The sequence below is a fragment of the Colobus angolensis genome, unplaced genomic scaffold (genome assembly GCF_000951035.1).
Source record: "Colobus angolensis palliatus isolate OR3802 unplaced genomic scaffold, Cang.pa_1.0 Scaffold58, whole genome shotgun sequence".
Classification (NCBI taxonomy): domain Eukaryota; kingdom Metazoa; phylum Chordata; class Mammalia; order Primates; family Cercopithecidae; genus Colobus; species Colobus angolensis.
Window position 1 is genome coordinate 12,689,701 of NW_012119376.1, and position 11,405 is coordinate 12,701,105.

The window sequence follows — 11,405 nt, forward strand, 5'->3', positions numbered from 1 at the left end:
GTCCAGTTGCCTTAATTTATTAACTCTGTAATTTTTTTTGACTACCTGTTATGTCTAGACATTGTTCTTGGCAATGAAGTGAACAAAACAGATTAAAAATTCCTGTCCTCTTGAAATTTATACTTTAGTGTGGGGAGGTAATAAACTTTTTAAAAAGATAATTATCTATCTATCATCTATCTATCTATCTTTATATAGGTATCTTTCATCTGTCTACCTATCTGTGATATGAGGTGGAAGTAAATGTTATGGAAAAAATAAAGTGGGGAAGGTGAATGGGGTGGCAAGCATGGGGCTGAAATTTTTAAAAGGTCATCAGAGGGCATCACAGTGAGATTTGAGTAAAGACCTGAAAGAAATGAGGCAACAGATCATATGAGTACCCGAGAAAAGTGCATTCCAGGCTGAGGGAATTCTAAATTGCAAGATCCTGTGGTCAGAGTATGTGTCTAACCTATAGAACAGAAAAAGGGTTAGTGTGGTTACAGTGATGTGACAGAAGAGGAGAAAAGAAGGAAATAGAGGCAGAAGGGCAGGAGGAGTGCAATGTAGAGAATAAGTTCCAGGGTATAGGTCACCAAAGAAGCAGAGGACAGTTAAAAAGCTGTTGTGATAATTTTGGCAGAGAGATGATAGCGTCTGAGATCAAGAGATGGTAGACGTTTAGGTATTGAGAAGTGGACAGATTCCAAATAAAGGTTGAAAGTAGCACTGGCAGGTTTTGCTGAAAGTCTGGATGTAGGATGTGAGAGAAAGGGAGGACTCAATATTCTTTCCTGCTCTCATAGAATCAGATCTCATCCTACTGAGTCTGTTTGAAGTATGCACAGAGTTGATTGCTTCCTCTTCTCATAGTCACCAAACTTTTGGGACCACATCACCTCTTAGACTGAGTGTTAAAGGAACAGGCTCTCATCACTCTTCTTTTTTATTTAATTAATTTATTTAGCATTTATATGTCATATCATTCCAGAAGGATTTGAGGTTTCTAATTATATCTAATATAATTAAAAATAGGATAGTTTAGTCTTAACAACAAACTAGAAACCATATGAATAGAGGAAGCAGTTGTTATGAGGCATCATGGTAAAGAGCTGCTCATTACAATTGGACATTAAGTATAGTTCTAAGAGTTTCTGAGCAGCTAAGAGAAGTACAGTTTTGTTCAGACATTTCCATTGCATCATAGAAGAAAACTTGCATATTTCTTCAGTGACAAACTATGTCTAATAACCTAACTTAAAGATGAATTATTCAACTTTTTTTGTTAATTATTTTATTCTTAACTTTCATGGGTACATAGTAGATGTATATATTTACAGGGTACATGAGATGTTTTGATGTTTGTACACAGGCATGCAATGGTAATAATCACATCATGAAGAATGGGGTTTCCATCCCCTCTAGCATTTATCCTTTGTATTACTAACCATTCAATTATACTCTTCTAGGTATTTTTAAAAGTACAATTATTATTGATTATAGTCACCCTGTTGTGCTATTGAATACTAGACCTTATTCATTCATTTTTAACTATTTTTTTTGTACCCATTAATCTCACTTTCTCCGCACCCCTCCCCTAACTACCCTTCTCAGCCTTTGGTAACCATCTTTCTATTCTCTCTCTCTATCTCCATGGGTTCAATTGTTTGATTTTTAGATCCCACAAATAAGTGAGAACATGTGATGTTTGTCTTTCTGTGCCTAACTTATGTTATTTCACATAACCTAATTATCTCCAGTTCCATTCATATTGTTGCAAATAACTGGATCTCATTCTTTTTGTGGCTGCATAGTACTTTATTCTGTACATGTATCACATGGTTGTTTCCAAATTTTGGCTATGTGAACAGAGTTGCAATGAACATGAAAGTGCAGATATATTTTCTATGTACTGATTTCCTTTCTGAGGGGTATATACCCAGCAGTGAGATTGCTGGATCATATGGTAGCTCCATTTTTAGTGTTTTGAGAACCCCCCAAACTGTTCTCCACAGTGACTGTACTAATTTACATTCCCACTAACAGCATATGAGGGTTCCCTTTTCTCCACATCCTCACCAGCAATTTTAATCGGTGCGAGATGATATAACTGTAGTTTTGATTTGCTTTTTTTACTTTCTTTTTTTTTTTTTTTTTGAGACAGAGCCTCACTCTTGCCACCCATGCTGGAGTGCAATTGGTACGATCTCAGCTCACTGCAACCTCTGCCTCCTGGGTTCAAGCGATTCTTCTGCCTCAGCCTCCCGAGTAGCTGGGATTACAGGCGCCCACCACTACACCCGGCTAATTTTTGTATTTTGAATAGAGACGGGGCTCCACCATGTTGGCCAGACTGGTCTCGAACTCTGAATTCAGGTGATCCGCCTGCCTAGGCCTCCCAGAGTGCTGGGATTACAGGCGTGAGCCACCGAGCCCTGTTGATTTGCATTTTTTCTGATAATCAGTGATGTTGAACACCTTTTCATATGCCTGTTTGCCATTTGTATAACTTCTTTTGAGAAATGTCTATTCAAATCGTTTGCCCATTTTTGAATTGGATTATTTGATTTTTTTCCTATAGAGTTGTTTTAGCTCCTTATATATTCTGGTTATTAATCCCTTGTCAGATGGGTAGTTTGCAAATATTTTATCCCATTCTGTGGGTTGTCTCTTAACTTTCTTGATAGTTTCCCCTGCTATGCAGAAACTTTTTACCTTCATGTGATTCCATTTGTCCATTTTTGCTTTGGTTGCCTGTGCCTGTGAGGTATTACTCAAGAAATCTTTGTTCAGACCAATGTCCTGGAGAGTTTCCCCAAAGTTTTCTTTTAGTAGTTTCATAGTTTGAGGTCAAATATTTAAATCTATGGTTCATTTTTATTTATATGGTGAGAGATAGGGGTCTACTTTCATTCTTCTGTCTGTGGATATCCAGTTTTCCTGCACCATTTATTGAAGAGACTGTCCTTTTCCCAATATATGCTCTTGGCATCTTTGTTGAAAATGAGTTCACTGTAGATGTTTAGATTTATTTGTGGGTTCTCTATTCTGTTTTATTGGTCTATGTGTCCATTTTTATGCCAGTACCATGCTGTTTTGATTACTAGAGTTCTGTAGTATAATTTAAAGCCAGGTAATGTGATTTCTCCAGTTTTTTTCTTTTTGCTCAGGATGGCTTTGGCTATTCTGGATCTTCTGTGGTTCCACATAAATTTTAGAATTCTTTTTCTATTTCTGTGAAGAATGTCATTGGTATTTTGATGGAGATTGCACTGAATCTGTAGAATGCTTTGGATAATATGGGCATTTTAATAATATTGATTCTTCCAATCCATGAACATGGAATATCTTTCCATGTTTTCTGTCCTCTTCAATTTCTTATATCAGTGCTTTACATACTTCATTTTAGACAGCTTTCACTTCTTTGGGTAAGTTAATTCTTAGGTATTGTATTTTATTGATAGCTATTATAAATGCTATTCCGTTCTTGATTTCTTTTTCAGATTGCTTGCTGTTGGCACATAGAAATACTACTGATTTTTGTATGCTGATTTTGTTGTCTGCAAATTTACTGAAGTTGTTTACCAGTTCTATTAGTTTTTCGGTGGAGTCTTTAGGTTTTTCCAAGTATAGGATAATAGCATCTGCAAACAAAAATAATTTTGCTTCTTCCCTTCCAATTTGGATGTCTTTTATTTCCTTCTCTTGTCTGATTACTTTAGTGAGAACATCTACTACTACGTTGAATAATAGTGGTGAAAATGGACATCCTTGTCTGTTCCAGATCTTAGAGGAAAGCTTTCAGTTTTTCCTCATTCAGTATGATACTAGCCATGGGTTTGTCATAAATGGCTATTATTGTGTTGAGGTATGTTCCTTCTATACCCCTTTATTGAGGGTTTTTATTATGAAGGAATGATGAATTTTATCAAATGTTTTTTCAGTGTCAATTGAAATGATCATATGGTTTTTGTTCTTCATTCTGTTGATATGATGCATCACATCAACTGATTTGTGTATGTTGAGCCATCCTTGCACCCTTGGGATAAATCTGACTTGGTCATGAGGAATAATTTTTAATGTGTTGTTGCATTTGGTTTGCTAATATTTTGTTGAGGATCTTTGCATCAATGTTCATCAGGAATTTTGGGCTGTAGTTTTCTTTTTTATGTGTCTTTGGTTTTGGTATCAGGGTAATACTAGCCTCATTAAATGAGTTTGGAAGTATTCCCTTCTCTAATTTTTGGAATAGTTTGAATAGGATGGTGTTGGGGCCCGTGCCGGGGGTGGTGGAGAATGAACAGACACAAGAGACAAAGACAAACAGAGAACATGGCGGCCGCGCCTAGAGCCTCTGCCTCACTTTATTTATATCTCATAAACCCCACGTTAGTAGAAACAACACAATGAAAAACAAACTTTTTGCACCCAGATGTAACCTTCGGCTTAGTTTCTTGTCTCTAAACTTTTCTTATTTGTCCGCCTTCTTGGCGCCTACTAAAGTTTATTAAAGTTCAACTAGAGATAGTATCCTTGACTACTGGAGTTCATTAAAAGTGCAACTAGCTAGAGATACTGTCCTTGAGCCTTATTTATTCTTAGCATATTATTTTCAATGGCCCTTGCAGGATGGGGATTAGTTCTTTAATTGTTTGGTAAAATTCAACACTGAAGCCATTAAGTCCTGGGCTTTCCTTTGTCAGGAGAACTTTTACTACAGTTTCAATCTTATTCTTTCTTATTGGTCTATTCAGGTTTTGGATTTCTTCATGGTTCAATCTTGGTAGGTTGTATGTGTCTAGGAATTTATTCATGTCTTCTAGGTTTTCCAATTTATTGGCATATAGTTGCTCATAGTAATCTCTAATGATCTTTTGAATTTCTGCAGTATTGGTTATAATGTCTCACTTTTCAACTCTGAGTTTGTTTGTCTTCTCTCTTTTTTCTTAGTCTCACTAAAAGTCAATTTTGTTTATCTTTTCAAAAAACCAACTTTTTGTTTTGCTGTTCTTTTGTATTTTTTTATTTCAATTTCATTTATTTCTGTTCTGATGTTTATTATTTTTCTTCTACTAATTTCAGATTTGGTTTGCTCTTCTTTTTATAGTTTTTTAAATGCATCATTATGCTGTTTATTTGAAGGTTTTCTTCTTTGTTAATGTAAGTACTTATATCTACAAACTTTCCTCTTAGACTGATTTTGCTGTATCCTGTAGGTTTTGGTAAGTTGCATTTCCATTTCCATTAGTTTCAATAAAATTTTTAATGTTCTTCTTAATTTCTTCATTAACCCACTGGTAATTCAGGAGCATGTTCTTTAATTTCCATATGTTTGTATAGTTTTCAAAATTCCTGTTGCTATCGATTTCTAGTATTATTCCATTGTGGCTAGAGAAGATACTTGATATGATCTCAATCTAAAAAAAATGTTTTAAGATTTGCTTTGTGACCGAGCATATCATCTCTCCTTGAGAATGATCCATGTGTGGAGAAAATGTTTATTCTGTAGCCATTGGATGATATTTTCTGTAACTACCTATTAGGTCAGTTGGTCTATAATGCAGATTAAGTCCAATGTTTCTTTATTGTTTTTCCCTCCAGATGATCTGTCCAATGCTGAAAGTGGGATGTTGAAATCTCCAGCTATTGTTGCATTGGGATCTATCACTCTCTTTAGCTCTAATAATATTTCCTTTATATATCTATATGCTCAAGTGTTAGGTGCATATGTATTTACAATTGTTATATCTTCTGACTGAATTGACCTCTTTATCATTATATAATTAATTTCTTTGTCTCTTTTTATGGCTTTTGTCCTGAAAACTATTCTGTCTGATAAAAATATAGCCATCCCTGCTCCTTTGGTTTTCCATTTGCATGGAATATCTTTTGCTATCCCTTTATTTTCAGTCTATGTGTGTCTTTATAAGTGAAGTGTATTTCTTGTACACAACAGGTCATTGCCTTTTATTTGTTTTTAATCCATTCAGCCACTTTATGTCTTTTGATTGGAGAGTTTAGTCCATTTACATTTAATGTTTTATTGTTAAATAAGGAAATACTTCTGACATTTTGTTTTTTGTTTTCTGGTTGTTTTGTGGTATTGTCTTCCTTGCTTCCTTCCTGTCTTCCTTTTTGTGAAGGTGTTTTTTCTCTGATGGTATGTTTTAATTTTTGCTTTTTATTTTTTGTGTATGTGTTGTAGGTTTTTTGATTTAATGTTATCATGCAGTTTGCAAATAACAACTTATAATTCATTATTTTAAACTGATGACAACTTAACATTGATTGCATAAACAAACAAGCAAAAACTAATAAAAGCTCCATACTTTAACTTCATCCCCCCTACTTTTTAATTTTTAAAATTTCTATTTATATCTTATTATGCTATCTATGCCTTAAAAAGCTTTTCTCATTATTATTTTTGATTGGTTCATATTTTAGTTTTTCTACTCAAGATATGAGAAGTTTACATCACAGTTATAGGTTATAATACTCCATGTTTGCCTATGTACTTACTATTACCAGTGAGTTTTGTACCTTCGGATGCTTTCTTATTGGTTATTGACATTCTTTTCTTTCAGTTTGAAGAAATTTCTTTAGCATTTCTTATAGGAAATGGCAGTGGGTTCTCTTCTGGCCCACAGTGGGTCTAGAAATGCCATCCAGGAACTGAGTCCTGGAATTGAGAACTTGAGGATTCTGCTTGGTGCTTTATGTTACTGTGGCTAAGTTGGTACCCAATTTGTAAGAAAAAGTCCTTTTACTCTTCCCTCTCCTTTCATGAAGCAGGAGTCTCACTCCATGGCCACCACAGCTGGGAAGGTGTTAGGTCACACCTGAAGCCAGCATGGTACTGGGACTCACCCAGAGCTTGTAGTGAGTACTGCCTGGCTATCACTGATGTTTATTCAAGGCCCAAGGACTCCTTAGTTAGCAGGTGATGAATCTTGCCAGGACTAGGACCTTCCATTCAAGGCAGAAAGTTCCCTTATAGCCCCGTGTATGTCTAGAAATGTCATCAGGGAGCTAGGACCTGGGTTGGGGGCTTCAGTACTCTCTTTGGTGCTTTATTTTACTGTGGGTGAGCTGTTATCCAAGTTGCAAGACAAAGTCCTTTCTATGCTCCTCTCTCTTTTTTTAAGGCAGAGGGACGGAGTTTCTCTCTCAAAGCTGTGAGCTGTGCTGCCTGGAATTGGAGGAGGGGTGATGCAAGCACTCCTTTGACCACTCCAGCTGGTGTCTCACTAGGTTATGGCACTCCAATGCTACTGGTTCGGAGCTCAGTACAGCACTAGGACTTGCCTAGGAATTGTAGTCCTTGTGGCTTAAATCAACGATCCTCAACATTTTTGGCATCAGGGACTGGTTTTGTGGAAGACAATTTTTTAATGGGCAGGGTGGAGGATGGTTTCTGGGTAAAACTGTTCCATCTCAGATCGTCAGACATTAGTTAAATTCTCATAAGGAGCATACAACCTAGATTCCTCAGATGCACAGTTCGCAACAGGCTTCCACTCCTATGAGAATCTAGTGTTGCAACTGATCTGACAGGAGGCGGAGCTCAGGCAGTAATGCCACTCACCTCCCGCTGTGCAGCCGGTTTCTAACAGGCCACGGACTGGTAATGCTGTGCAGCTCAGTTCCTAATAGGTCACAGTCCGTGGCTTATGAATTGGGAACCCCTGGCCTAGACTGCTTTTTGAGTTTATTTAGAACCCCAGATAACTTTATCCCACACTGGTGATGCTTGGTGGAACTCAGGTTTTGACTGCTGGGAAGGACAATTCCCCTCTGGCTAGAGCTGTTCTAAATGTTCCCTCTGTGGGTGCCAGCTGAATTCTGCCAAGTGTTGCTTTCTGCTGTGACAAGGCAGCACTGATTTTCAATGTTATTTAGGACCCCAGAGCCCTTAAGCCTACACTGGAGGGGCTTGCCAGAACTCAGGTTCCAACTGCTGGGAAGGACAATTCCCCTCTGGCTAGAGCTGTTCTAAATGTTCCCTCTGTGGGTACTGGCTGAATTCTGTGCCATGTTGCTTTCTGCTGTTACATGGCATCACTGACTTCCAGTGCAAAGTCCCACAATCACTGTACTTTCCCTCTCCCAAGGGCACAAATTTTCTCTCATAGTGGTGACCTGGAGGATGGGGGAGAGTGGTGCTGGCAATTAAAGACTTTCTTTCCTACCCTCTTCAGTGCCTCTTGTCTTGATATGATTTTAAAACAAGGTATTTTGATTACTCTTCTGATTTTTGGTTCTTATGAAGGTGCTTTCTTGTGTGGATAGTTGTTCAGTTTGGTGATCCTGCAGGAAGACAATCGCTGGAAGGTTCTATTTGGCCATCTTGCTCTGCTTCCTCCTCATCTTTTATTTCTTTCTCTTGCCGATTGCTCTGGCTAGGACTTCCAGTACAATGTCAAATAGAAGTGGTGAAGGTGGGCTTCCTTGTCTTGTTACAGTTCTTAGAACAAAGGCTTTCAACTTTTCCCCATTCCATAGGATGTTAGCTATGGGTGGTGACATAAATGCCATATATAGCCTTTATTATGGTGAGGTATGTTCCTTCTGTATAATAAAGTGCACCTCTATGAATTATGTATTACTTGCATTGTGGGTGCCAAGAAACTATTTATACTGCCTAGAATATTAACCTTTATTATGCCTAAAGAGTTCATTAGTCAAATGTTGGTTTTGATGTAGACCTCATAATTTAAAATTTAACATTTAAATTAAATAGGTTATCATTTTTTAATACCACCTAAATACAATATATTGATCCAATATAGAAAGTTAGATCAATGTTAGAAATGAAGTTTCACAGTGTACTTTTCCAGACTCATCATTAGCATTTCATACTTATACTTTTAGCTTTGATTTGAATGTTTCACAGATGAATTTAAATCTACGCATGGTTACACCATAGCATAATATTAATTAGGCAGTTTCCCTAAATTTGAGACCATCACCTTAATGTAGTTGTGATGTTTTGAGGCTTCATAGTTTAAATCCATTATACTATTATGGAGTCTATAGAGCAGGGTTATGGAGAAAGGTTTCAGAGAAGGGCTTTTTGTTGCTACTATAACCTTATTTAAAGAAACAACAAAAAACCCAAACTTATTTGAAGTCTGCTTAAATATTACTGTTAAATGTGAAGTATTTATCTAAGATTCATAATCATATGAATGTCAACATTTAGTTTTGAGTAGAAAAAGATAAATCATTACTGTGAGTTAAGAAATTTGAATGACGATGTGTGAGGGAACTCGTAGCATGCCCATTCCACCTTTTCCATCTCCACCCTCCCCAGAGTTTCATCCCCAGGGTGCCCTGCTTGTTGCTTTATTTTGGTATCTCCAAGATGGTTGGAGATACCCATCCAGCCTCTGGTGTTCTGCGTGGGGTCTTGTCTTCTTCCCATCCCACTCAGGCTCAACTCCAGACTGGAACATGGTTTGGGAAGCAGTGGGGATAGCCAAGATGGTTGTCAGTGGGTGGCCCAGCAGTTCCTGTCCCAGGAGTGGCCACAGGCCAGGAGTAGTGGTGGCTGTGCATGTGGCCAGCCTGCTGCCATTGTCTCATCCTTGTCAGGGCCCTCTCTTTCACCTTATGGCATCTGAGGGGCAAAGAGAGGGTTGGGGCCAACAATGCCCCTGCAAATTTTTTTAAAATAAAATTTAGATGACAAGTATATATCATATATGCAGTGACCAAGCATATAACTACTTTACAGTCATCTAACTGCTGTAGCAATGATATGTAACTACAGTGTCAAAACACCATGACAGTTTTTTCGGAAACCCAAAGTGGAGACCATCTGCCATATCTTACTTTTTCTTTAGGTACAATACTCAAATTTATATTCATTTTGCTTACACATGAATAGTTTCAAATATGTTCACATATGGTTTAAAGTTTTTATCCCTATTGTCTTACTCAGGCTTGTGTAACTTAAAATGAGCCTGAGTGTGGGTCTACATACAGGAAGATGTGCAATAAAAACATAATTTTAGTGCTACTTTCAAAATTCATGCTATTAAGAAGGATGCTGTTTTCAAAGCTAAAAAGATCATGAAATGGCTAACTTACATATCAGAGGTTGGATAGTTCCTTACTATTGAGGTGTTATAGTTTCTATGTAGTAAATGTCTTCAAATATTAACTGAAAAATCAGTGAAGTCATTTTCCCCTTTGTGATTCCAACTTCATTTTGTTTATTCTGAAGATAATTAATATTTTAATTGCAAAAGAAATTATAGCATTGGAAAATTTTCTCTACATGGAGAATAACAATGGACCAAATTTACTAATTAGGGAACTATTTCAGGAATTGTTGGATGGTGAATTTTTCTGCGGTAACTATGCTTCAGTTGCAATGCAGTATGCCCAGAAACAATCCATTTCAACTTCCAAATGTTTGATTTGGAAAATTTGTTTGATGAGTATTCAGTTAAATACTTGGATACAAGCTCTTTCTAGAAGGTCACATCTCCACCATTTATCTTGGAATGTTTCTGAAGACATTCTACTCATTTTATTAACTCTATATACTTCTGTTTTTGGATCTCCAATATGATTATAGACAATATCAACACAGAAGGCTTTGATTTAGACTCTAAAGTTTAGAGCTTTTGATCTTGACATGCCTTAAATTGGGCTTCCAGTCAAAATTGAGGTCACTTCTCCTTTCAAATGGCAAGTTCTCTTGAATGAGTGCATAGTGGAGTTGTAGAAACTGAAAGGCAATAGTAGCTTTCACTTTACATTACACCTTCTCCAACACAATCTTTTGCATTCTCATCAATCTGAAACTATGAATCTATATTCACTTATTTGGAACACATCAGCTGCTAATGGGACATTCCTTTCCTCTTCTATTGATTTTACAGCCCAATAGAAGCAGCTCTGTCCAACACATCCAAGGTGCTTGGGCTGTACCTTCATTTAACACAGAAATCTGTCCAGTAAATTTACAGAGAAAATGCCTTTATGTTAAAGCCAAATAGCTGAGTTAGACTAACATCTTATACTTCAAAGTCCTGTAGCCTTGCAGTCATTCTGAGGCTATTGTCTATCATGTGCAAACTCAATTGTCTCAAACCACAGGTCTTTAACTGACATCCAAACTTCTGTTCCAACAGGGCATTCAGCTGGTGTAGCAATTTCTGAGAGTCAGGTGTCAGTACTGCTATCATCTTGATAGTGACTGGGACTCAGTAGTAACCACCCTTCTTGGGCCTGCCCTCACCTCACCTCTCGAAATCCAATCTCAGAGCCCCAGGAAACAAAGCAAACAGAGAGACCCAGGGAGCAGGAGCCTTCCTGGATGGATGTCTCTGCAGAGCCACCAAGATCATATTGCCCTCATCAGGGTCAGCTTGGAGCTGAAGGGCTCAAAAAGCATTTTGATATTTGATTGC

At 37.3% G+C, this 11,405-nt stretch overlaps 1 protein-coding gene and 1 pseudogene across 1 annotated transcript in view; one reads left to right on the forward strand and one right to left on the reverse strand.

Moving 5' to 3' along the window:
• The window catches only part of LOC105526250 (pantetheinase), a 32,457-nt gene that overhangs the window by 5,036 nt on the left and 16,016 nt on the right, over positions 1-11,405 (forward strand). The gene's annotated exons all lie outside the window — the stretch shown is intronic.
• Positions 10,296-11,180, reverse strand: LOC105526212 (annotated as a pseudogene).